The 26,293-nt window shown below is 50.1% G+C and overlaps 1 long non-coding RNA gene across 1 annotated transcript in view; it reads left to right on the top strand.

Moving 5' to 3' along the window:
• LOC123753601 (uncharacterized) overlaps positions 1-26,293 on the top strand; it is a 100,025-nt gene that overhangs the window by 65,655 nt on the left and 8,077 nt on the right. Inside the window, exon 2 of the long non-coding RNA XR_011222184.1 lies at positions 10,411-10,831. This is a non-coding gene — a long non-coding RNA (uncharacterized lncRNA). The remainder of the gene's footprint in view (positions 1-10,410; positions 10,832-26,293) is intronic.

Below are 26,293 nucleotides of genomic sequence, written 5' to 3'. Positions count from 1 at the left end.
GGCGTCACTTGTTCACAAGTTGCTGAACAATGGCGTCACTTGTTCACAAGTTGCTGAACAATGGCGTCACTTGTTCACAAGCTGCTGAACAATGGCGTCACTTGTTCACAAGTTGCTGAACAATGGCGTCACTTGTTCACAAGCTGCTGAACAATGGCGTCACTTGTTCACAAGTTGCTGAACAATGGCGTCACTTGTTCACAAGTTGCTGAACAATGGCGTCACTTGTTCACAAGTTGCTGAACAATGGCGTCACTTGTTCACAAGTTGCTGAACAATGGCGTCACTTGTTCACAAGTTGCTGAACAATGGCGTCACTTGTTCACAAGTTGCTGAACAATGGCGTCACTTGTTCACAAGTTGCTGAACAATGGCGTCACTTGTTCACAAGTTGCTGAACAATGGCGTCACTTGTTCACAAGTTGCTGAACAATGGCGTCACTTGTTCACAAGTTGCTGAACAATGGCGTCACTTGTTCACAAGTTGCTGAACAATGGCGTCACTTGTTCACAAGTTGCTGAACAATGGCGTCACTTGTTCACAAGTTGCTGAACAATGGCGTCACTTGTTCACAAGTTGCTGAACAATGGCGTCACTTGTTCACAAGTTGCTGAACAATGGCGTCACTTGTTCACAAGTTGCTGAACAATGGCGTCACTTGTTCACAAGTTGCTGAACAATGGCGTCACTTGTTCACAAGCTTGCTGAACAATGGCGTCACTTGTTCACAAGCTGCTGAACAATGGCGTCACTTGTTCACAAGCTGCTGAACAATGGCGTCACTTGTTCACAAGCTGCTGAACAATGGCGTCACTTGTTCACAAGCTGCTGAACAATGGCGTCACTTGTTCACAAGCTGCTGAACAATGGCGTCACTTGTTCACAAGCTGCTGAACAATGGCGTCACTTGTTCACAAGCTGCTGAACAATGGCGTCACTTGTTCACAAGTTGCTGAACAATGGCGTCACTTGTTCACAAGCTGCTGAACAATGGCGTCACTTGTTCACAAGCTGCTGAACAATGGCGTCACTTGTTCACAAGCTGCTGAACAATGGCGTCACTTGTTCACAAGCTGCTGAACAATGGCGTCACTTGTTCACAAGCTGCTGAACAATGGCGTCACTTGTTCACAAGCTTGCTGAACAATGGCGTCACTTGTTCACAAGTTGCTGAACAATGGCGTCACTTGTTCACAAGCTGCTGAACAATGGCGTCACTTGTTCACAAGTTGCTGAACAATGGCGTCACTTGTTCACAAGCTGCTGAACAATGGCGTCACTTGTTCACAAGCTGCTGAACAATGGCGTCACTTGTTCACAAGCTGCTGAACAATGGCGTCACTTGTTCACAAGCTGCTGAACAATGGCGTCACTTGTTCACAAGCTGCTGAACAATGGCGTCACTTGTTCACAAGCTGCTGAACAATGGCGTCACTTGTTCACAAGCTGCTGAACAATGGCGTCACTTGTTCACAAGTTGCTGAACAATGGCGTCACTTGTTCACAAGTTGCTGAACAATGGCGTCACTTGTTCACAAGTTGCTGAACAATGGCGTCACTTGTTCACAAGTTGCTGAACAATGGCGTCACTTGTTCACAAGCTGCTGAACAATGGCGTCACTTGTTCACAAGCTGCTGAACAATGGCGTCACTTGTTCACAAGCTGCTGAACAATGGCGTCACTTGTTCACAAGCTGCTGAACAATGGCGTCACTTGTTCACAAGTTGCTGAACAATGGCGTCACTTGTTCACAAGTTGCTGAACAATGGCGTCACTTGTTCACAAGTTGCTGAACAATGGCGTCACTTGTTCACAAGCTGCTGAACAATGGCGTCACTTGTTCACAAGCTGCTGAACAATGGCGTCACTTGTTCACAAGTTGCTGAACAATGGCGTCACTTGTTCACAAGCTGCTGAACAATGGCGTCACTTGTTCACAAGCTGCTGAACAATGGCGTCACTTGTTCACAAGCTGCTGAACAATGGCGTCACTTGTTCACAAGCTGCTGAACAATGGCGTCACTTGTTCACAAGCTGCTGAACAATGGCGTCACTTGTTCACAAGCTGCTGAACAATGGCGTCACTTGTTCACAAGCTGCTGAACAATGGCGTCACTTGTTCACAAGTTGCTGAACAATGGCGTCACTTGTTCACAAGCTGCTGAACAATGGCGTCACTTGTTCACAAGCTGCTGAACAATGGCGTCACTTGTTCACAAGTTGCTGAACAATGGCGTCACTTGTTCACAAGTTGCTGAACAAAAAGTACAAAAAAAATATATAAATAATTTTTGTTTGAACATGTTTGCAATTAATTACCGCGCGGAGGCTGGTATAGCACTGTCTACCCCCCGCGGTGTTTGTACGGGCGCAAACACTGTAAAAAAAATGGCCGCATTTTGACCCCTAGCTCCCGGGTACCTATTTACTGCCGGGTGAATAGAGGCATCAGGTAAACGTGTCCAATAGTTTCTGCCCCGCCCAAGCATTAAACCCGGGCTCCCCCTCCTCGGTTGTGGGTCGAGGGCGTAGGCTACTGTGCTACGGTTTCCATAAATGTGAATATGTATTGCATTTATCAACTTTGTAAATATAGAAAAAGTTTGTCAACTGTATTGACAGTTTGTGTTGAACTGTCGCCAACACTGATGGGATTAGTGCTTGACTCTCGCTACTCTCCAGGGTGGGGGGGGGGGGGGTTGTGGTGGAGAGTGGTGGTGATGGATGGTTGTGGTTGTGGGGGGGAGTTGAGGGTGCTTGTGGTGGTGGTGGAGAGTGGTGGTGGTTGGTGGTGGTGGGTGGTTGTAGGGTGGTGGTGGTGGGGGCTGGTTGTAGGGGGTGTTTTGGTGGTGGTGGGGGCTGGTTGTAGGGGGTGTTTTGGTGGTGGTGGGGGCTGGTTGTAGGGGGTGTTTTGGTGGTGGTGGGGGCTGGTTGTAGGGGGTGTTTTGGTGGTGGTGGGGGCTGGTTGTAGGGGGTGTTTTGGTGGTGGTGGGGGCTGGTTGTAGGGGGTGTTTTGGTGGTGGTGGGGGCTGGTTGTAGGGGGTGTTTTGGTGGTGGTGGGGGCTGGTTGTAGGGGGTGTTTTGGTGGTGGTGGGGGCTGGTTGTAGGGGGTGTTTTGGTGGTGGTGGGGGCTGGTTGTAGGGGGTGTTTTGGTGGTGGTGGGGGCTGGTTGTGGGGGGGGGGTGGTTGTGGAGAGTGGTGGTGGTGGTGGAGGATGGTTGTGGGGGGGGGGTGGTTGTGGAGAGTGGTGGTGGTGGTGGAGGATGGTTGTGGTGGTGGTAGTGGTGGTAATGGAGAGTGGTGGAGGATAGTTGTGGTTGTGGGGGGTGGTTGAGGTAGCTTGTGGTAGTGGTGGTGGATGGTTGTGGTGGTTGACAACACTGTACACATACACAACCTGGAAATAACACACAGGTGCCAACGCCCCGTGACCAAGCAAACTGTGGTTCACCAACGTGTCCTCACCAGCACACCATGCCTTCTGTACATCATAGCAACCAACGTTGCTAATGCAGCCTACTATGATACGTAACGACTGACTTAATATCATCATTTTCTATGCTTCGTCTCGCTAGGTTAGGTAGGTTGCTTGGGCACGTACCGTAAATCAAGCCAAGGGGCTGGAGTCATGCAAGCAGCTGCACCTAACAGCCTGGTTGATCAGACCAGCAACAAGTAGGCCTTGCCAGAGACCAGGCCGCAGAAGGATCCTTGAAACCCCCTAAAGGTAATGTCAAGGTACACTTACCATTGAAGGCCAGCTTTTACTTAAATAGAAACGTTAGTATTACGTTGCTTAAATGTTTACAAAAACGTTGCATTTTTAGCGAATTTGTGACGGCTGAGTGGACAGCGCTCGGGATTCGTAGTCCTGAGGTTCCGGGTTCGATCCCCGGTGGAGGCGGAAACAAAGGGGCAGAGTTTCTTTCACCCTGATGGGACTGTTCACCTAGCAGTAAATAGGTAGCTGGGAGTTAGACAGCTGTTACGAGCTGCTTCCTGGGGGTGTGTAACAAAAGAAGGCCTGGTCGAGGACCGGGCCGCGGGGACGCTAAGCCCCGAATTATCTCAAGATAACCCCGTCAGAAATTCGACGTACGAATTTACGACGTACGTACTAGGCAAGATGACGGGGGTTGACCGCTATAGTTGGCAACATTACAGTGCTGCGTGTCAGTTCCAAGGTCAGACTTAACAAACTATTGATGCACGATGTTATGGTGGCACCGGGCTGTGGTGGGCCTGCGGGCCGCTCCCAGCAACAGCCTGGTGGACCAAACTCCCAGAACCCCATCAACCAGGTATCCTTCCTACTTAACTCTGGGCTCCCTCCTTCTGAAGTACTGACGCCGGCGAGTCACTTCTCCAACACTTCTCAAGATATCAAGTGAGATATCTCAAGATATCTCACTTCAGGGGGCCAGTCCTCCATAGTATCACCAGTGTGTGTCAACACTAACTCCAGCAACACTCCGGCTGGCTGGCTAGCACACCAACCTGTCCTCTTAAAAAGAACGTCGCTTTTGGCCGTTTGTCAGTATGGCCGAATTTGGACGTAATTTGAAAATGAACAAAAAATGAAAATAAATTTGGGATTTTTTTTTCAGCAACAGTAAGTTAAGGGTCCTCTGATAGGTTAGGTGGGCAGGAAATTCTCATAAAGTTTCAAAACGTTATGAAAAACATTAATTTAAAGTGTCCTCTTATAGCCTCTGCGCGTACGCCGGACGACTCAAACAGAAAACGGAACAGAACGTCACTTTTGTGAGTCGATTTCATTTCAAATTACGTCCAAATTTGGCCATAGTGCGCATACCAGCCAAAAGTGACGTTATTTTTAAGAGGACGGGTTGGGCACACACCTGTAGCCATAACTGGGCCCTCCCGGGATACATCGTTTTCAACTCCAGTTGCTCGCTGGCTCCCGCGCTCAGTTCATAGTCTTCAACGACAAGGGGCCAGATTCACGAAGCAGTTACGCAAGCACTTACGAACCTGGGGCCAGATTCACGAAGCAGTTACGCAAGCACTTACGAACCTGGGGCCAGATTCACGAAGCAGTTACGCAAGCACTTACGAACCTGGGGCCAGATTCACGAAGCAGTTACGCAAGCACTTACGAACCTGGGGCCAGATTCACGAAGCAGTTATGCAAGCACTTACGAACCTGGGACCAGATTCACGAAGCAGTTATGCAAGCACTTACGAACCTGGGGCCAGATTCACGACGCAGTTAGGCAAGCACTTACGAACCTGGGGACAGATTAACGACGCAGTTAGGCAAGCACTTACGAACCTGGGGCCAGATTCACGACGCAGTTACGCAAGCACTTACTAACCTGGGGACAGATTAACGACGCAGTTAGGCAAGCACTTACGAACCTGGGGACTGTTACGGCCCTCTCGGGACGCAACGGGGTTCTTACTCTGATGTTGTTAGAGGTTTTATCCGACCCCAAGCCAGTAGTGGCTTTCAAGGGATGTGATCCGTGACGCAAGAAACTTAAAGGGGGAAGGGAAAGAAAGTTAAGAATTTAAGACTATAATTGTTACCATCACCAAATAAATAATATATATATAAGAGTGCACAGGGGGAGGGGTATTAACACTGTACAGGGGAAATACACAATCGTCTTCTGTTGAAGACTCTGGATACAGGCTCTCGGTGCTAAGTCCTCGGTGCTTTTTCGTGGCCTCACAACGAATCCTCTGAGAAGCTGAGCCTACCCTGGCCACAGGTCAGCCAAAACACAGGTCCACTGGGGGCACCACCGTGGAGGCCGCCAACCACAAGTCCAGCAGGTCTGCTGGCAGGTTCCGGACCCGCAACGCTGGTCAGGCCACTCCACGAACGATATTAGGGTAACGCCCTAGACAGGAGCCTCGTGTGATACCAGAAATCACTCTCCTGTCCTCAATACCCCAGTGGATAATCGTCTCCAGCAGTCGGTCCCGGGTAATCCTTCTACTGCCACTCCACTGACAGGGTAACACTACAGTGTTCTTCCGGGGGGGACGACTTCACAGCTGCTGCAGCAAAGCACAAGGTATGGAGACGGCTGCCTTGGGTAGACTCTCTCAACTTCCATCACAGCAGTCCCAGGTCGACTCTGTAAGCAGACACGTCATCAATAACTGGGACACACTAAGGCACCTCACTTACAGGCTCAGACACAAACGCCCACCTATCCACTCCATAGATGGCGCTGGTGTCTGAGCACCACCTCACCAAAGGTCAGCAGCGGCTGTGTTGAGTGCTGAACGGGACTGGAAACTGGCCCTCGTAGCTAGTACACGTCGTCCTCACCAGGTGTCGTCGTCCGTTTGGAGGGGGTTTCGGGAGCTGACCCACAGATGGCGCGGTCGTCACTGCTCCGGGCTCGGACGCTGGATCCGGGTTCGTAACAGGGACAGATTAACGACACAGTTAGGCAAGCACTTACGAACGTGTACATCTTTCCTCAATCTTTGACGGCTTTGGTTACATTTATTAAACAGTTTACAAGCAGGAAAACTTGCCAATCAACTGTTGTTATTGTTATAAACAGCCTCCTGGTGCTTCGGAGCTCATTAACTGTTTAATAATTGTAAACAAAGCCGCCAAAGATTGAGAAGAGATGGACAGGTTCGCAAGTGCTTGCGTAACTGCTTCGTGAATCTGGCCCCAGGTTCATAAGTGCTTGCGTAACTGCTTCGTGAATACGGGTCCAGGCCTTTCTTGTTCCCAAGCCTTGCATTCTCAAAGGAATTACTCGCATCACTTGTGAGTAAAGACAATAGAATAATAAGAAGGAAACTACACCTGTTTCAGTATGACCGCAACCTTCCACCGGGGAACAGAAAATGGGGTCAGGTGCGGTCAACAGATGGCGTTAGCATTATCCCTCCTCTCTCTCTCACTCTCACACACACACACACACACACACACACACACACACACACACACACACACACACACACACACACACACACACACACAATCCATACACAGTTTCAAGTGTAGATATGATAGAGCCCAATAGGCTCAGAAACCTGTACACCTGTTGATTGACGGTTGAGAGGCGGGACCAAAGAGCTAAAGCTCAACCCCCGCAAGCACAACTAGGTGAGTACACACACACACACACACACACACACACACACACACACACACACACACACACACACACACACACACACACACACACACACACACACACACCTGTCCCCTGATGCTCATATCAAAAGGATAACAGCAGCAGCATATGCCAGGTTGGCTAACATAAGAACGGCCTTTAGAAACTTGTGTAAGGAATCTTTCAGAACATTATATACCACATATGTCAGACCAATCCTGGAGTATGCGGCACCAGCATGGAGTCCATATCTAGTCAAGCATAAGACTAAAATGAAAAAGGTTCAAAGGTTTGCCACCAGACTAGTACCCGAGCTGAGAGGTATGAGCTACGAGGAGAGACTACGGGAATTAAACCTCACTTCGTTGGAAGACAGAAGAGTTAGGGGGGACATGATCACCACATTCAAGATCCTCAAGGGAATTGACAGGGTTGATAAAGACAGTCTATTTAACACAAGGGGCACACGCACTAGGGGACACAGGTGGAAACTGAGTGCCCTAATGAGCCACAGAGATATTAGAAAGAACTTTTTCAGTGTCAGAGTGGTTGACAAATGGAATGCATTAGGCAGTGATGTGGTGGAGGCTGACTCCATACACAGTTTCAAGTGTAGATATGACAGAGCTCAATAGGCTCAGGAACCTGTACACCTGTTGATTGATGGTTGAGAGGCGGGACTAAAGAGAAAGAGCTCAACCCCCGCAAACACAACTAGGTGAGTACACACACACAGTGATGGAACTGAGAAAAGGGGAGAACAGATACACAGAGAATGACATGGAGATGTGTGAAGAGCTCAACAAGATATTCCAGGAAGTCTTCATAGAAGAACAAGCACTAAATGAGGCAAACCAAACAATCTTGGAGGAATTTGACCTCACCAGTGATGAGGTCAAGAGGAATCTGTTGGAGCTGAATGTGACAAAGGCTGTTGGGCCTGACAGAATCTCACCGTGGATACTAAAGGAAGGTGCAGAAGCACTAAGTGTGCCACTCTCTATGGTGTATAACAGGTCACTGGAAACAGGAGACCTTCCGGAAAGTTGGAAGACAGCTAATGTAGTCCCAATATGCAAAAAGGGTGACAGGCAAGAGGCACTGAACTACAGGCCAGTTTCCCTAACTTGTATACCATGCAAGGTGATGGAGAAGATCGTGAGGAAAAGGCTCGTACAGCATCTGGAGGGAAACAAACTGGAGGAATGGTCTAGAAAATGGCTGCTGAAGTTCAACTCAGGAAAGTGTAAAGTAATGAAATTAGGCGAAGGGAGCAGGAGGCTGAACACAAGGTACCATCTGGGAGGTGAAATCCTGCAAGAGTCAAATAGAGAGAAAGATTTGGGGGTTGATATCACACCGAACCTGTCCCCAGAGGCCCACATCAAAAGGATATCATCAGCGGCATATGCTAGACTGGCCAACATAAGAACTACCTTTTAGAAACTTGTGTAATGAATCGTTCAGGACCCTGTATACCACTTATGTCAGACCAATTCTGGAGTATGCAGCTCCAGCCTGGAGTCCATACCCAGTTAAACACGAGACTAAGTTAGAGGAGATTCAGTGGTATGCCACCAGACTGGTCCCGGAACTGAGAGGTATGAGTTGCTTCCCAGTTGGTAGCTGTTATATGTAGCTATGTAGCCAGGCGCCTGACGGCTGAGTGGACAGCGCTCGGGATTCGTAGTCCTTAGGTTCCGGATTCGATCCCCGGCGGAGGCGGAAACAAATGGGCAGAGTTCCTTTCACCCAGATGAACCTGTTCACCTAGCAGTAAATAGGTATCTGGGAGTTAGAAAGCGGCAACGGGCTGCTGCTTCCTGGGGATGTGTAACAAAAAGGAGGCCTGGTCGAGGACCGGGCCGCAGGGACGTTAAGCCCCGAAATCATCTCAAGATAACCTCGTTAAAAATGCCTTCTCTGTGTGTTGGGCTCAAGATAATACTCCAGTTTTGTGATTTGTACTTGGACTACTGTCTGGGTCTTCTCCTTGTTGCTCCTCCTGTCTCTTCACCTCTCTCTCTCTCTCTCTCTCTCTCTCTCTCTCTCTCTCTCTCTCTCTCTCTCTCTCTCTTTCTCTCTCTCTCTCTCTCTCTCTCTCTCTCTCTCTCTCTCTCTCTCTCTCTCTCTCTCTCTCTCTCTCTCTCTCTCTCTCTCTCTCTCTCTCTCACTTTCTCTCTCTCTCTCTCTTTCTCTCTCTCTCTCTTTCTCTCTCTCTCTCTCTCTCTCTCTCTCTCTCTCACTTTCTCTCTCTCTCTCTCTTTCTCTCTCTCTCTCTCTCTCTCTCTCTCTCTCTCTCTCTCTCTCTCTCTCTCTCTCTCTCTCTCTCTCTCTCTCACTTTCTCTCTCTCTCACTTTCTCTCTCTCTCACTTTCTCTCTCTCTCTCTCTTTCTCTCTCTCTCTCTCTCTCTCTCTCTCTCTCTCTCTCTCACTTTCTCTCTCTCTCTCTCTTTCTCTCTCTCTCTCTCTCTCTCTCTCTCTCTCTCTCTCTCTCTCTCTCTCTCTCTCTCTCTCTCTCACTTTCTCTCTCTCTCTCTCTCTCTCTCTCTCTCTCTCTCACTTTCTCTCTCTCTCTCTCTCTCTCTCTCTCTCTCTCTCTCTCTCTCTCTCTCTCTCTCTCTCTCTCTCTCTCTCTCTCTCTCTCTCACTTTCTCTCTCACTTTCTCTCTCTCTCTCTTCTCTCTCTCTCTCTCTCTCTCTCCTGCTTTCTCTCTCCTCTCGTTTTTTCCCTTACTCTCTCACAGACGATGAGTCACAATAACGGGGCTGAAGATATAATGACCACACGTCAGAAGACGAGGAGACAACTACGACGTTTCGGTCCATCTTGGACCATTGTCAAGTCTTGTCCAGGACGGACCGAAACGTCTGGGTTTCTCCATCTTCTCGTGTATGGTTTGGTTATCATATTCTGTCTCTGTCTGTCTCTCTGTCGCTCGCTCGCTCATCATGACGTCATAGTGACGTGACACTTATGGGGGGGGGGATACATAGACGTCTGAGGTGTTAAGAGGCGGGAGACATGTATGCCCATGACACATGTATCTTACAAGGTGACTGACAGCACCATGAACCCATGTGTAGTACACAGACCTTCACACTGGCCTCTACACAGCAACACGTGGAACAGATAACAGATAAGAGGCGGGACCAAAGAGCCAGAGCTCAACCCCCGCCAGCACAACTAGGTGAGTACACATGACTGGAGTCTAAGGAGATTGTAATGTTTTGTTTACACTTCGTGACTTCTAGTGGAGGTGTTGTTTAATTGTTTGTTTGTTTGTTTCAGGTGGTGACTATGGGTGAGCGAGCCCCCGCCGACCCCTGGCCATGAAGCAGCCGCCCACCCGCCCACGCCCGCCCATACACGCCCCAGCATGGGTGCCCGCCCTCCTCTTCCTCTTGGTGCTTTTGTTGGTGGGTGTTGGGCGGGCTCAGAGGCCCGCCCGTGTCCCCTCTTCCACTACTACCACCACCCAGAGTACTGGGCGGCAGGTGTGGGCGGCAGAGGAGGAGGGGGAGGAGGAAGAGGGTGGGGGGGTAGCCACCCGGACCCCCTACACCTGTCCTCAGGACCTGTGTAAGATCACGCAGCTGGTGGAGGGTGTGATCGGGGTGACACAAGTCAAGGTCGCCTGTCATGATCACCTCAGGATAACTTCCCTCAGGGATATCTGGCCGCATTGTCTCCCCGCGACCACCAGGGACCTGTAAGTACCCTTTATCTACCCTTCATCTACCGTTCATCTACCTTTCATCTACCCTTCATCTACCCTTCATCAACCCTTCATCTACCCTTCATCTACCCTTCATCTACCCTTCATCTACCCTTCATCTACCCTTTATCAACCCTTCATCTACCCTTCATCAACCCTTCATCTACCCTTCATCAACCCTTCATCTACCCTTGATCAACCCTTCATCTACCCTTCATCTACTCCAAGCATGTACAGGCAAATCATATTGATGACTACAAATATTGAAGGCTCGAACATGCGTCTGAGGGATGGGCTAAGGACGAGTGTTCGAGCACATTGTACAACCCGCTCTCGCACAAGACAGTAAATATATGACTTATTTCTTATAGTCAATATTTCGCTCATAAATAAGTACATATGTGACATGCCAAGTCATATTTTTTTCCACGGCACTAACTCTTCCTCTCAGTTTTATTAAACAATAGAGATTTTATTTAAAATTTGACAATATCCTAAATTACTTTAAAATTTATTTAAATATTTTAGTTTAGTTTTATTTTTTTTATAAAACTGTAATATCAATATAGGTCTACGTTAAGTACTAATTGTAATATTTTAACATACTAAGAAGGTTAGGTTAGATCGGTGTTTTCTATTCAGCTTTTAAAGGTAAACTCAAATATTCACAATAAATTAATATGTCACCTATGCACTTATCCATAAGCCAAATATTGACTATAAGCAAGTGCGAGAACGGGTTGCATTGTACAGCCCCGAGACTTCTTCACCAATAAGAAAGTTGACGTTTAGTAGTAGACTAGGGGCCAGATTCACGAAGCAGTTACGCAAGCACTTACGAACCTGGGGCCAGATTCACGAAGCAGTTACGCAAGCACATACGAACGTGTACATCTTTCCTCAATCTTTGACGGCTTTGGTTACATTTATTAAACAGTTTACAAGCAGGAAAACTTGCCAATCAGCTGTTGTTATTGTTATAAACAGCCTCCTGGTGCTTCGGAGCTCATTAACTGTTTAATAATTGGAAACAAAGCCGCCAAAGATTCAGAAAAGATGTACAGGTTCGTAGGTATTTGCGTAAGTTCTTTCGTGAATCTGGCCCCAGGTTCGTAGGTGTTTGAGTAAGTGCTTCGTGAATCTGGCTCCAGGTTCGTAGGTGTTTGCGTAACTGCTTCGTGAATCTGGCTCCAGGTTTGTAGGTGTTTGCGTAAGTGCTTTCGTGAATCTGGCCCCAGGTTCGTAGGTGTTTGCGTAAGTGCTTCGTGAATCAGGCTCCAGGTTCGTAGGTGTTTGCGTAAGTGCTTCGTGAATCAGGCCCCAGGTTCGTAGGTGTTTGCGTAAGTGCTTCGTGAATCAGGCCCCAGGTTCGTAGGTGTTTGCGTAAGTGCTTCGTGAATCAGGCCCCAGGTTCGTAGGTGTTTGCGTAAGTGCTTCGTGAATCAGGCCCCAGGTTCGTAGATGTTTGCGTAAGTGCTTCGTGAATCAGGCCCCAGGTTCGTAGATGTTTGCGTAAGTGCTTCGTGAATCAGGCCCCAGGTTCGTAGGTGTTTGCGTAAGTGCTTCGTGAATCAGGCCCCAGGTTCGTAGGTGTTTGCGTAAGTGCTTTCGTGAATCTGGCCCCAGGTTCGTAAGTGTTTGCGTAAGTGCTTTCGTGAATCTGGCCCCAGGTTCGTAGGTGTTTGCGTGAGTGCTTCGTGAATCTGGCCCCAGGTTCGTAGGTGTTTACACTTGTGTTTGGTCGCTTTGCTAAAATAATTTTTTAACTTTCCTGTAAATCAATTTTTTTCCATCTATTTCCTCTTCTACCCCTTTGTCTTACCTGTGGGTTACCCGTGGACGGTTTCTATAGTTCCTCTCGCAGTATTATTTCTCATTTTCGTATGTGTTTCTCCATCATTTCTTGGCCTGTTCAACCACTCCTGTTTCGTCTCCCTTCTCCTTAGATCTTTCTCTCATCCCTGTATTCGTCTTCATCTTTTAGGGCTTTGTCGGTTTAAGAATAAGGATTTCTGAGGATGAAAATTCTCCGGGGGGTGGGAGGGAGGGGGATTTCTCCCCTCTGAGGATTGGTTTCTTGTTCCTAGACGTTATCTGGTGACAATTTCCAGGTTTTTATTAGTTTCCCCTCCAATTGTTTTCCAATTTGCTCTGTTTTCGCGTTGACATAATTCTCTCTTCATCTTGTTAGCGGGATTTCTCGCTACATTTATTAGTATTTTCCTTATTATCATCTGCTTTATTAAGTATTAAAGGACCAGGACAAAGTGGACACTCACCCGGTCGGCCGAGCGGACAGCACACTGGACTTGTGATCCTGGGTTCGATCCCAGGCACCGGCGAGAAACAATGGGTAGAGTTTCTTTTACTCCTATGCCCCTGTTATCTAGCAGTAAAATAGGTACCTGGGTGTTAGTCAGCTGTCACGGGCTGCTTCCTGGGGGTGGAGGCCTGGTCGAGGACCGGGCCGCAGGGACACTAAAGCCCTGAAATCATCTCAAGATAACCACCCTTGTAGAAGGCTCAGGGAGTTCTACTCCTCAAGGGGTGAGAAGGAGGGGAAAAGGGGGGGGCGGATGCTGGGGGAGGGGGGGAAATTTTGAAAGTTGGAAAGTGGGAAGTGGGAGAGACCTGGGCATAGCCGGCCATCCACCCCCACTGGTCTATATACATGTGAGAAAGTCTCTTTGTGTGTGACAATTGTCGGAGGCTACACGTTCAGGGCTAGCCTTGCCGAACTTTGCAGGGTGAATGGTGTGGGGTATGGGTTAGAAATTGGCTGGTCAGGGTTAGACCTATTAAAGAGGATAAAAAGGATAGTCAGACGGGAGAGATACCAAATAATATACACCTGGAAGATGTTGTTCCGGCAATATTTCTTATAGTCGCTGGGAGGACGTTGAACAACCGCGGACCTCTGATGTTTATACAGTGTTCTCTGATTGTGCCTATGGCACCTCTGCTCTTCACTGGCCCTCTGATGTTTATACAGTGTTCTCTGATTGTGCCTATGACACCTCTACTCTTCACTGGACCTCTGATGTTTATACAGTGTTCTCTGATTGTGCCTATGACACCTCTACTCTTCACTGGACCTCTGATGTTTATACAGTGTTCTCTGATTGTGCCTATGACACCTCTACTCTTCACTGGTTCTATTCTGCATTTTCTTCCATATCGTTCACTCCAGTACGTTGTTATTTTACTGTGTAGATTTGGGACCTGGTCCTACTGACCTGAACCAACTAGGAAGGAGAACACACTGGACCTCATTTTCACTAATAATGATGAATTGATCAGGAACACAATGATTACAAATACCTGTTACTCGGATCACACCTTAATTGAAGTTCTGACGAGCATGGGGAATGGACCTTCAAAACCAGTCCCGATTCCCGGTGGAGGAGATTTAAGCAAATTCAACTTCAATGATAAACAGATAAACTGGGAGCAAATAAACCAGGACTTCACAGAAATAAACTGGGAAGAACAGCTAGAAAATGCCAACCTGAACCAGTGCCTGGAAAAAAAATAAGCTTAGTAGCACTAGAAATATGTTCAAACCGCGTACCCTTAAAAAAAAGAGGAAGAGATGAAGATTGGAACGGGAACGTCGTTCCCTCTATAGGCGAAGAAAATTAATCGCGGAACAACTTGAGAGTCGCACCCTATCTCAAGAACGGCGAAGAAGGTTAGGTAGAGAAATAGAAACAATTGAACGCAAGCTACAAGAATCATACAAAACCCAGGAGAGGCAAAGAGAGCAAAAGGCCATCAGTGAAATAGAGATATCCGAAATATTTTATCACCTATGCAAAATCAAGATCAAAAACCACATCTAGTATCGGGCCCCTGCGAAAGGGAGATGGAACTTTCACTGATGACAACAAAGAAATGAGCGAGTTACTGAGGAAGCAGTACGACTCTGTTTTCAGCGAGCCAATGAACGCACTAAAGATTGATAACCCAAATGAATTTTTCATGGATATGATACCAACATCAAATCATATATCAGACGTCGCCCTATCCCCACTGGATTTTGAAGAAGCCATAAACAGTATGCCTATGCACTCTGCACCAGGCCCGGATTCTTGGAACTCCATATTCATCAAGAACTGTAAAAAACCACTATCTCGGGCCCTCGACATTCTGTGGCGACAAAGCCTAGATACTGGCGTTATCCCTGACATACTAAAAATAGCAGAGATAGCACCACTCCATAAAGGAGGAAATAAGGCAGAGGTAAAAAATTACAGACCGATAGCACTAACATCGCACATCATAAAAATCTTTGAGAGAGCTAAGAAGTACTAAGCCCCGACTGGGCCGCTTGTAATATAGTGTGTCTTCTCTCTTACCATTTCTGTAGATTGGAAGAATCTAGAGAGCAGAGGTGCCATCGGCACAATCAGAGAACACTGTATAAACATCAGAGGTCCGCGGTTGTTCAACGTCCTCCCAGCGAGCATAAGAAATATTGCCGGAACAACCGTGGACATCAAGAGGAAACTAGATTGCTTCCTTCAATGAGTGCCGGACCAACCGGGCTGTGGTGGGTATGTGGGCCTGCGGGCCGCTCCAAGCAACAGCCTGGTGGACCAAACTCTCACAAGTCAAGCCTGGCCTCGGGCCGGGCTTGGGCAGTAGAACAACTCCCAGAACCCCATCAACCAGGTATATGTGGGCCTGAGGGCCGCTCCAAGCAACAGCCTGGTGGACCAAACTCTCACAAGTCAAGCCTGGCCTCGGGCCGGGCTTGGGCAGTAGAACAACTCCCAGAACCCCATCAACCAGGTATATGTGGGCCTGCGGGCTGCTCCAAGCAACAGCCTGGTGGACCAAACTCTCACAAGTCAAGCCTGGCCTCGGGCCGGGCTTGGGCAGTAGAACAACTCCCAGAACCCCATCAACCAGGTATATGTGGGCCTGAGGGCCGCTCCAAGCAACAGCCTGGTGGACCAAACTCTCACAAGTCAAGCCTGGCCTCGGGCCGGGCTTGGGCAGTAGAACAACTCCCAGAACCCCATCAACCAGGTATATGTGGGCCTGCGGGCCGCTCCAAGCAACAGCCTGGTGGACCAAACTCTCACAAGTCAAGCCTGGCCTCGGGCCGGGCTTGGGCAGTAGAACAACTCCCAGAACCCCATCAACCAGGTATATGTGGGCCTGAGGGCCGCTCCAAGCAACAGCCTGGTGGACCAAACTCTCACAAGTCAAGCCTGGCCTCGGGCCGGGCTTGGGCAGTAGAACAACTCCCAGAACCCCATCAACCAGGTATACACCAATCAATCTGCTAAGATTCCTGTACATAAAGGTGACTGAAAAAATATAAAATCTATACATAAAAAACATCTTTATTACTGTGAGATTCCAACCTAACTATCTTAGATATATCTCTGATACCAAGCTGTTAATGCTTCGTTCAAACACGGTAATTGTGTTTTAACTTTAACGGTCAAAACAACAAAATGGAGAAAACATATAAAATAATATTTTATATACTTCCCCTTGTGTTTTTGGTCGGTAACGTTTGGCTGCTGACTTTGGAGCAGTAAACAAATGATCACTATAAATAACTGTACGACCAGGCTGTTTCCGTGTGGAAGGCCAAGAGACCAAGTGGTGTGATGGGTCTCTACAGGCACATCGCGGCCAAGATGAACCTGTGGTCCTCGCAGCCCACCTGCGACTCCTGGCCTCTTGCTCTTGACAACGACCGGGTTTACTAGTGGGTGCCGCTATTACGGTAGATTATCAGACGTGAAGACACACTGCGGAAAGTGGCCATTCTCGAATAGTTTGTACGGTGCCACGGTGAGATACCTGCCAGCGCCCCCAACATGGATTTGTCTCTTTTGTTAGTCGGGGCGGCGTTGGCGGCCATGTTGATTTTTGTCAGAGAATGGTTGCAGAGAATGACATTCGCCTGCGGTGACAACATTGTTGTTGACAGCGACAACACTGTTGTTGACGGGGACAACACTGTTGTTGACGGGGACAACACTGATGTTGATTCGGAGTTATTCGGTGTTCTGTTTAAGGAAACAAGGCAAAGTGACAGGGACGACACCGACGACAGCGACAACACCAACGACGGCGTCAACGCCGACGACGACAACACCGACGCTGACTTAGAGAAGGTAACCATGGGTGTAGCGGTGCCATACTACAACCGGTACCTCATAATAGGAAAACGCTCGCGGCGTTAAAGACAGCTACAGAGCAAGTATCACGTGATGATCACTGTCCCTCCGGAGGACGACGAGGAGGCCGACGTGCAAGTGTCCGGGTCTTTGCGGAACGTTAACGATGCCGTGGAGGACATAAAGACTATAACATACGAGCGCCAAGACATCAGGGAACTACGTTCTCGGCACGTAGCCGCGCTCCGTCCCATTAATAGTAAGGAAAAGGTGTGCAAATATCCCACCTCTACCGACGAAGGTGTTACACCCTTGGTAATACTGAGAGCCTCCTTTAGATTCCGACGGCGAGGGATCTCCAGACTTGAGTATGTCTGGGGTAAAGACTTATGGCGGATGGAGGAATATTACGGCTTAAAGATCATATTTAATACGAGTAAGAGTGTAATGACTCTTAAAGGGACTTGCCGGGACGACATTGGTAGTTGTCTTGAAGAGATGCGTCAGCGGATGTTGACTATTGTGCCAGATGGCCCCGACGAAGTCGGGTACATCTTCCCGTCTGATATCAAGCCCGACCGAAGTATGAGTCGTCTTAAGATGGAAACTGTGAAAGAGGGCTTCGGGCCGAAGAAGAGAACGTTTTATCGTTTGGTATGAAGCCCGACCGAGCCTCTGGGGTAGGCCTAGAACTGAAGGGGGCAGAACCCCCTGGGGTACCTTGGTACCATCTTTGTGTGTGTGTGTGTGTGAAGGGTAGGGAAGGTGGTGTAGGGTAGTGAAGGTGGTGTAGGGTAGTGAAGGTGGTGTAGGGTAGTGAAGGTGGTGTAGGGTAGTGAAGGTGGTGTAGGGTAGAGAAGGTGGTGCAGGGTAGGGAAGGCGGTGCAGGGTAGTGAAGGCGGTGTAGGGTAGGGAAGGCGGTGTAGGGTAGGGAAGGCGGTGTAGGGTAGGGAAGGCGGTGAAGGGTAGGGATGGCGGTGAAGGGTAGGGATGGCGGTGAAGGGTAGTGAAGGTGGTGTAGGGTAGAGAAGGTGGTGCAGGGTAGGGAAGGCGGTGCAGGGTAGTGAAGGCGGTGTAGGGTAGGGAAGGCGGTGTAGGGTAGGGAAGGCGGTGAAGGGTAGGGATGGCGGTGAAGGGTAGGGATGGCGGTGAAGGGTAGGGATGGCGGTGAAGGGTAGGGAAGGCGGTGAAGGGTAGGGAAGGCGGTGAAGGGTAGGGATGGCGGTGAAGGGTAGGGATGGCGGTGAAGGGTAGGGAAGGCGGTGAAGGGTAGGGAAGGCGGTGAAGGGTAGGGATGGCGGTGAAGGGTAGGGAAGGTGGTGAAGGGTAGGGAAGGCGGTGAAGGGTAGGGAAGGCGGTGAAGGGTAGGGAAGGCGGTGAAGGGTAGGGATGGCGGTGAAGGGTAGGGAAGGCGGTGAAGGGTAGGGAAGGCGGTGAAGGGTAGGGAAGGCGGTGAAGGGTAGGGAAGGCGGTGAAGGGTAGGGAAGGCGGTGAAGGGTAGGGAAGGCGGTGAAGGGTAGGGATGGCGGTGAAGGGTAGGGAAGGCGGTGAAGGGTAGGGAAGGCGGTGAAGGGTAGGGAAGGCGGTGTAGGGTAGGGAAGGCGGTGTAGGGTAGGGAAGGCGGTGAAGGGTAGGGAAGGCGGTGAAGGGTAGGGAAGGCGGTGAAGGGTAGGGAAGGCGGTGAAGGGTAGGGAAGGCGGTGAAGGGTAGGGATGGCGGTGAAGGGTAGGGATGGCGGTGAAGGGTAGGGAAGGTGGTGAAGGGTAGGGAAGGTGGTGAAGGGTAGGGAAGGCGGTGAAGGGTAGGGAAGGCGGTGGAGGGTAGGGAAGGCGGTGAAGGGTAGGGAAGGCGGTGAAGGGTAGGGAAGGTGGTGAAGGGTAGGGAAGGTGGTGAAGGGTAGGGAAGGTGGTGAAGGGTAGGGAAGGCGGTGAAGGGTAGGGAAGGCGGTGAAGGGTAGGGAAGGCGGTGAAGGGTAGGGAAGGTGGTGAAGGGTAGGGAAGGCGGTGAAGGGTAGGGAAGGCGGTGAAGGGTAGGGAAGGCGGTGAAGGGTAGGGATGGCGGTGAAGGGTAGGGATGGCGGTGAAGGGTAGGGATGGCGGTGAAGGGTAGGGAAGGCGGTGAAGGGTAGGGAAGGCGGTGAAGGGTAGGGATGGCGGTGAAGGGTAGGGAAGGCGGTGTAGGGTAGGGAAGGCGGTGTAGGGTAGGGAAGGCGGTGAAGGGTAGGGATGGCGGTGAAGGGTAGGGATGTAATACCATACATGTTTTATTTAATACTTTACATACAACATGAGTCAGCCAGACAGGATATTGAAAGGCGCCAGATAGGCTGACCTTAGCAATTAAAAAGTCACACTTCTAGAGTGTTAATTTCTAGAGTGTCAATCGACTTGAGAATGGTCCAGGACGGACCGAAACGTCGTCGTCCCTTCACCTTCTAGTGTGTGGTCTGGTCGACACTACAACAGGTCAGGTTTTGTGAATTGCCCACCAAACACGCCGCTGTTTAAGGTGGTGTAGGTAGAGAGCCTGAGGGTTTCTACTTAGTAGGCGCAGCTTAACTTCCGCTTCCCCCATAAATACCCAGTATTATATTGTGGGTTGGTGGTGTTGTCGTTGTTCGATCCCGGACGCCGGCGAGAAACAATGGGCAGAGTTTCTTTCACCCTATGCCCCTGTTACCTAGCAGTAAAATAGGTACCTGGGTGTTAGTCAGCTGTCACGGGCTGCTTCCTGGGGGTGGAGGGCTGGTCGAGGACCGGGCCGCGGGGACACTAAAGCCCCGAAATCATCTCAAGATAACCTCAAGATATAACTCGGTAGAGTGCTTATACTTCACTAGGATATCACACTGGGCGCCTTTGGCTCTTGGAGAGGGGCTCAACGTCACTCGTTTGGGGGATGCGGCTCCAACACTTGGCCTCGTTGTCACGTGCACACACCCACTCGAGCCGCTGTGACTCCCCACTCTCTCCTTATGTGATATGATCTCCTCGATCCCCTTTGACTTACTAGTTTTCCGTCTTACCCTGCCCACAGCGGTGGTTCTTGGTTCTTTCTCTCTCTCCTTTACTACTTCCTGGGAAGCCCCACTTGGACAAGGGCAAACACCAGCAAATTTGAACACATTTACTGGACAAAGCACATACACAATACCTACACACATATAATAATAATGAATCCTACACTCCATAATATTTCAGTCAGGTTGCACTCCAACACTATCAGAACTCTATCATCTGCTTATCAAGTGGTATCCTATCTCACCACCTAATACTACCAACCTCCTCAAGTAGATCAGGTCTTATAATACAATGTTGCACTGTCAGCAAGAGAATATATATTTATAAACATGTGCAAGGAAAATTGGTGTATGAATGCAATAACACATATATATCAGTATAAATGTTCCTTGATATATAACAATGATCAATCGATCACCCTATCAGTCCTAGAACACTTACATCTGTAGGTAATCCAGCCTACGACTGTAACTCTAAACTTCAGTATAAACACTCCTCTGCACAAGAATGGCAAACAATCACTCGCCTTTCACTGCGTCTTGCACGCTAATGACAACCAAACACTCTATCACCTCCCTACACGTAATCATTTAGAACTTCCCTCCCACATCTGGAAGTTCACTACCCTGATCTCTTCAGGTTCTTCCGGGTTTAACCACCAGGATCCTCTGCAGCTCCTCCAGGCTGCTACCTCGAAGTTTCCCTTGAGCAACTATGGTGCTTCACTACCTCTACTAGGGTCCTCTGCAGCTCTCCTGGCTGCTACACCATTAAGTTTCCTCAAGCAACTATGGTGCTTCACCACCTCTACAGAAGCACGTGACACTCCTCTTCACTGCTTCTCCTCACAGCTCGAGGTCCTCTCCTCCACTACCTTGGAGTCTCATCAACTACTCCCTCTGTGCTGGCTTCGAAGTTCTCAGCAACTTCTTCCCCAAAGACAAACCTGCAACCCATCGACACTCCAATAAAAATGTTTCCCCTTAAACACATAAACAAAAATAACCACACAATATGTTTGCCTCCAACATCTATCTGCTCTCTACATACTGTGAGAGTGGACTCCCCCGTTTGGGCTGGTCCATGCTCTGCCTTGCCTGGCGGGCCTCCCTCACTCTGGGAGGGTCCTCTGCCTCCAGGAGCTGGGCTCCCTCAGTCACCTGCCAGCGCTTAGAGGAGACGGACGTCGCTCCGTCCTCCAGGATGTTCCTCCCTCTCCACTCTCTTATTTTAGGCCTTCTTCCTTATCAAAACATGTCTAACTTACCAATAAACATTGCTACTGTCGCTGGGCACACGACCAACTACAAGTAATCGCTAGAGACTGGCTCAAAATCGTGCTTACCACGGATTGTCTGGTCGAGGGCGCTCCTCCCTCTGACGGAGTCTGGTCAGGGCACTCCCACGGCCCACGATAATGTCTCTGGGCGGCTTAATAAACTCTCCTCGCTGTCCAGGACTTGAGACCACAACGTTCCCAGCTCGATTTCACAGCTGTAACATCTGCACACTTCTCTTCTCTTGGAAATATATCACAAGGGGTTCCTTTCTGACAGGAGCTCAAACGGAGCACGGCTTCCCCTTGCGATGTTTGGCTCTCAAGTGAGGTCAAAGCCCTCCAGAAGCGAGCCTCACGCCTCCAGCAAATTATTCACATCTCCTAACCAGTCATTTATCTATTTTCTTATTCACTGTCCATAATCTCAAAATGTTTATTAAATCCAACCAACTATTTTACATCTGTGTTATCACCTCTATATTTCCTAGACCTTCTAGTCAGGTCAGACTTGATAGAATAATTCTCAAGGGGAGACTCGCTTTTTGGCTGCCTGGGATAATAACAGTTCTCTCTTGAACACTGTGAGGGGTCGGCCTATAATAGATAGTTCTATTATAGAGTACCTGTTGCACCTCTGCTCTTCAACTGGGGTATTCTGCACATCCTGCAGAATAACAATAACAAAATTAACACCGTAGGGTGTTATCTTTTCGGAGGAGGGGGGTCTGTAAGGTGTGTGGGGGGGGCAGAGAGATAGCAACGCTGGTGAGGGAGAAATATCAGAAAAGAGGATTAATAATATCCTGCAGGAGATTGATGGAGGCGGAATATATTTATTGTGGCGGGTGGTGGTGGTGGTGGGTGATGGTAGTGATGGTGGCGGTGGTGGTGGGTGATGGTAATGATGGTGGTGAGTGATAGTGGTGGTGGTGCGTGGTGGTGTTGGTGGTGGTGGTAGTTTAGACGAGTACTTACCTAACAGTGACTACCAGGGAGTGAGTCTGTGAGATCTCTGTGTAATGAGGTCTTGCCTGTTGGGTTATCTTGAAGTTATCTTGAGATGATTTCGGGGCTTTAGTGTCCCCGCGGCCCGGTCCTCGACCAAGCCTCCACCCCCAGGAAGCAGCCCGTGACAGCTGACTAACTCCCAGGTACCTATTTTACTGCTAGGTAACAGGGGCATAGGGTGAAAGAAACTCTGCCTATTGTTTCTCGCCGGCGCCTGGGATCGAACCCAGGACCACAGGATCACAAGTCCAGCGTGCTGTCCACTTGGCCGACCGGCTCCCCGACCAGGTTACAACTTAACTATTCTCATATTTAAACTCGCTGACGTATCTGGCCTTAAAGTTGTGGATGGCGAGCAATTATTGTGGATTATGAGACCGTTCACATCCAGAGACCTCACAGCAATGGTAATACTATGTACATCACTTGTGCTCTCCCGTCTTGAGTACTGCTGCTCAGTACTCACTTACCCTGCAGCGAATAAACCTTATACTCGTTCCCCTCTCCCCATCCACTTGGGCCGGACAGGATCAATAAACCTTAATAATTAGCACTAATTATGAGGTTCCTGTACACCAGGAACCTGGTGTACAGGTTCCTGAGCCTATTGGGCTCTATCATATCTACATTTAAAACTGTGTATGGAGTCAGCCTCCACCACATCACTGCCTAATGCATTCCATCCGTTAACTACTGACACTGAAAAAGTTCCTTCTAACGTCTCTGTGGCTCATGTGGGTACTCAGTTTCCACCTGTGTCCCCTTGTTCGCGTACCACCAGTGTTGAATAGTTTATCCTTGTTTACCCGGTCGATGCCTCTGAGGATTTTGTAGGTTGTGATCATGTCTCCCCTTACTCTTCTGTCTTCCAGTGTCATAATGTGCATTTCCCGCAGCCTTTCCTCATAACTCATGCCTCTTAGTTCTGGGACTAGTCTAGTGGCATACCTTTGGACTTTTTCCAGCTTCGTCTTGTGCTTGGCAAGGTACGGGCTCCATGCTGGGGCCGCATACTCCAGGATTGGTCTTACATATGTGGTGTACAAGATTCTGAATGATTCCTTACACAGGTTCCTGAACGCCGTTCTGATGTTAGCCAGCCTCGCATATGCCGCAGACGTTATTCTTTTTATGTGGGCTTCAGGAGACAGGTTTGGTGTGATATCAACTCCTAGATCTTTCTCTCTGTTCGTTTCATTAAGTACTGTGTGTGTGTGTGTGTGTGTGTGTGTGTGTGTGTGTGTGTGTGTGTGTGTGTGTGTGTGTGTGTGTGTGTGCGTGCGTGTGTGTGTGTGTGTGGTGTGTGCGTGTGTGTGTGCGTGCGTGTGTGTGTGCGTGCGTGTGTGTGTGCGTGCGTGTGTGTGTGTGCGTGCGTGTGTGTGTGCGTGCGTGTGTGTGTGCGTGCGTGTGTGTGTGCGCGTGTGTGTGTGCGTGTGTGTGTGCGTGTGTGTGTGCGTGTGTGTGTGCGTGTGTGTGTGCGTGTGTGTGTGTGTGTGTGTGCGTGTGTGTGTGCGTGTGTGTGTGCGCGTGTGTGTGTGCGTGTGTGCGTGTGTGTGTGTGTGTGTGTGCGTGTGTGTGTGTGTGCGTGTGTGTGTGTGTGTGTGTGCGCGCATGTGTGTGTGTGTGTGTGTGTACGTGTGTGTGTGTGTCTGTGTGTGTGTGTGTGTGTATTCACCTAGTTGTGCTTGCAGGGGTTGAGCTCTGGCTCTTTGGGCTCACCTCTCAACTCTCAATCAACTTTCCCCCACCCCCACACACCCCTCCCCTCAGGAAGCAGCCCGTAGCAGCTGTCTAACTCCCAGGTACCTATTTACTGCTAAATGAATAGGGACATCAACGTGAAAGAAACTGCCCATTTGTTTCCTCGACGGCGCCGGGAATTAAACCCCGGACCACAGCATTACGTGCCCAGCGTTCAGTCCACTCAGCCACCGGCTCCCCAAGTGTGTGTGCCCGCGTGCGCGTGTGCACACGCGGTCATGGCGCATGTGTGCTTGTATCTCGCACGTGTCACTTCCCTGAAGAGTGAGGCACGAGGCATGTTTGTTTACGTCTATCAGCTGATGAAGACATTTTGTGACGTCATAGTAAACACAGTACACGTGGCAGACTGACAGAGTATCACACACAAGGCTGATTGGTGGCGGCATCTCTTTGACTGGCTCTTAGCCTGGCTGGCTCTTAGCTGGCTGGCTCTTAGCTGGCTGGCTCTTAGCTGGCTGGCTCTTAGCTGGCTGGCTCTTAGCTGGCGGGCTCTTAGCTGGCTGGCTCTTAGCTGGCGGGCTCTTAGCTGGCGGGCTCTTAGCTGGCTGGCTCTTAGCTGGCGGGCTCTTAGCTGGCGGGCTCTTAGCTGGCGGGCTCTTAGCTGGCGGGCTCTTAGCTGGCGGGCTCTTAACTGGCGGGCTCTTAACTGGCTGGCTCTTAGCTGGCTGGCTCTTAGCTGGCTGGCTCTTAGCTGGCTGGCTCTTAGCTGGCGGGCTCTTAGCTGGCGGGCTCTTAACTGGCTGGCTCTTAGCTGGCGGGCTCTTAGCTGGCTGCCTCTTAGCTGGCTGCCTCTTAGCTGGCTGGCTCTTAGCTGGCTGGCTCTCAGCTGGCTGGCTCTCAGCTGGCTGGCTCTCAGCTGGCTGGCTCTCAGCTGGCGGGCTCTTAGCTGGCTGGCTCTTAGCTGGCTGGCTCTTAGCTGGCTGGTTCTTAGCTGGCTGGCTCTTAGCTGGCTGGCTCTTAGCTGGCTGGCTCTTAGCCGGCTGGCTCTTAGCCGGCTGGCTCTTAGCCGGCTGGCTCTTAGGTGGCTGACTCTTAGCTGGCGGGCTCTTAGCTGGCTGGCTCTTAGCTGGCTGGCTCTTAGCCGGCTGGCTCTTAGCCGGCTGGCTCTTAGCCGGCTGGCTCTTAGCCGGCTGGCTCTTAGCCGGCTGGCTCTTAGCTGGCTGACTCTTAGCTGGCGGGCTCTTAGCTGGCGGGTTCATTGACTAGGATATGATGATGGCTGGCCTACAGGTGAACAGCTGGCCGGGTGCGTAAGTGTTCACACGCGGGTCGTAAGTCTGGTTTAAGCACCTCTTACGTGTCGAAGTTAAGATCCAGTGAGGGGTGGAGAGATGGTCTTGGTCCATGGAAGGGGAGAGGTGAGAGAGAAGGGAGAGGATGGAGTGGGTGTTGTCAAAGCCCCTTTCCCACCATTCTTGGTGGGTTTGCTTAGCTTAAATGCCTTCCCATATCTTTCACTCCAATATGTTGTTATTCTACTGCGTATATTTGGGACCTGGCCCTCCAGTATCTCTAGACTGTTCTGTCCATCCTGTGAGTGGTAGTGGGGCGCCATACCCATCCTGTGGGTGGTAGTGGGGCCCCATACCCATCCTGTGGGTGGTAGTGGGGCGCCATACCCATCCTGTGGGTGGTAGTGGGGCGCCATACCCATCCTGTGGGTGGTAGTGGGGCCCCATACCCATCCTGTGGGTGGTAGTGGGGCCCCATACCCATCCTGTGAGTGGTAGTGGACCCCATATTCATCCTGTGGGTGGTAGTGGACCCCATACCCATCCTGTGAGTGGTAGTGGACCCCATACCCATCCTGTGAGTGGTAGTGGCCCCCATACCCATCCTGTGAGTGGTAGTGGGCCCCATACCCATCCTGTGGGTGGTAGTGGGCCCCATACCCAACCTGTGAGTGGTAGTGGGCCCCATACCCATCCTGTGAGTGGTAGTGGACCCCATACCCAACCTGTGAGTGGTAGTGGGCCCTATACCCATCCTGTGGGTGGTAGTGGACCCCATACCCATCTTGTGAGTGGTAGTGGACCCCATACCCATCCTGTGGGTGGTAGTGGACCCCATACCCATCCTGTGAGTGGTGGTGGACCCCATACCCATCCTGTGAGTGGTGGTGGACCCCATACCCATCCTGTGAGTGGTGGTGGACCCCATACCCATCCTGTGAGTGGTAGTGAACCCCATACCCATCCTGTGAGTGGTAGTGGGCCCCATACCCATCCTGTGAGTGGTAGTG

This window comes from Procambarus clarkii, chromosome 46 (genome assembly GCF_040958095.1).
Source record: "Procambarus clarkii isolate CNS0578487 chromosome 46, FALCON_Pclarkii_2.0, whole genome shotgun sequence".
Lineage (NCBI taxonomy): Eukaryota > Metazoa > Arthropoda > Malacostraca > Decapoda > Cambaridae > Procambarus > Procambarus clarkii.
This window is presented reverse-complemented; position numbering and strand designations above follow the sequence as displayed.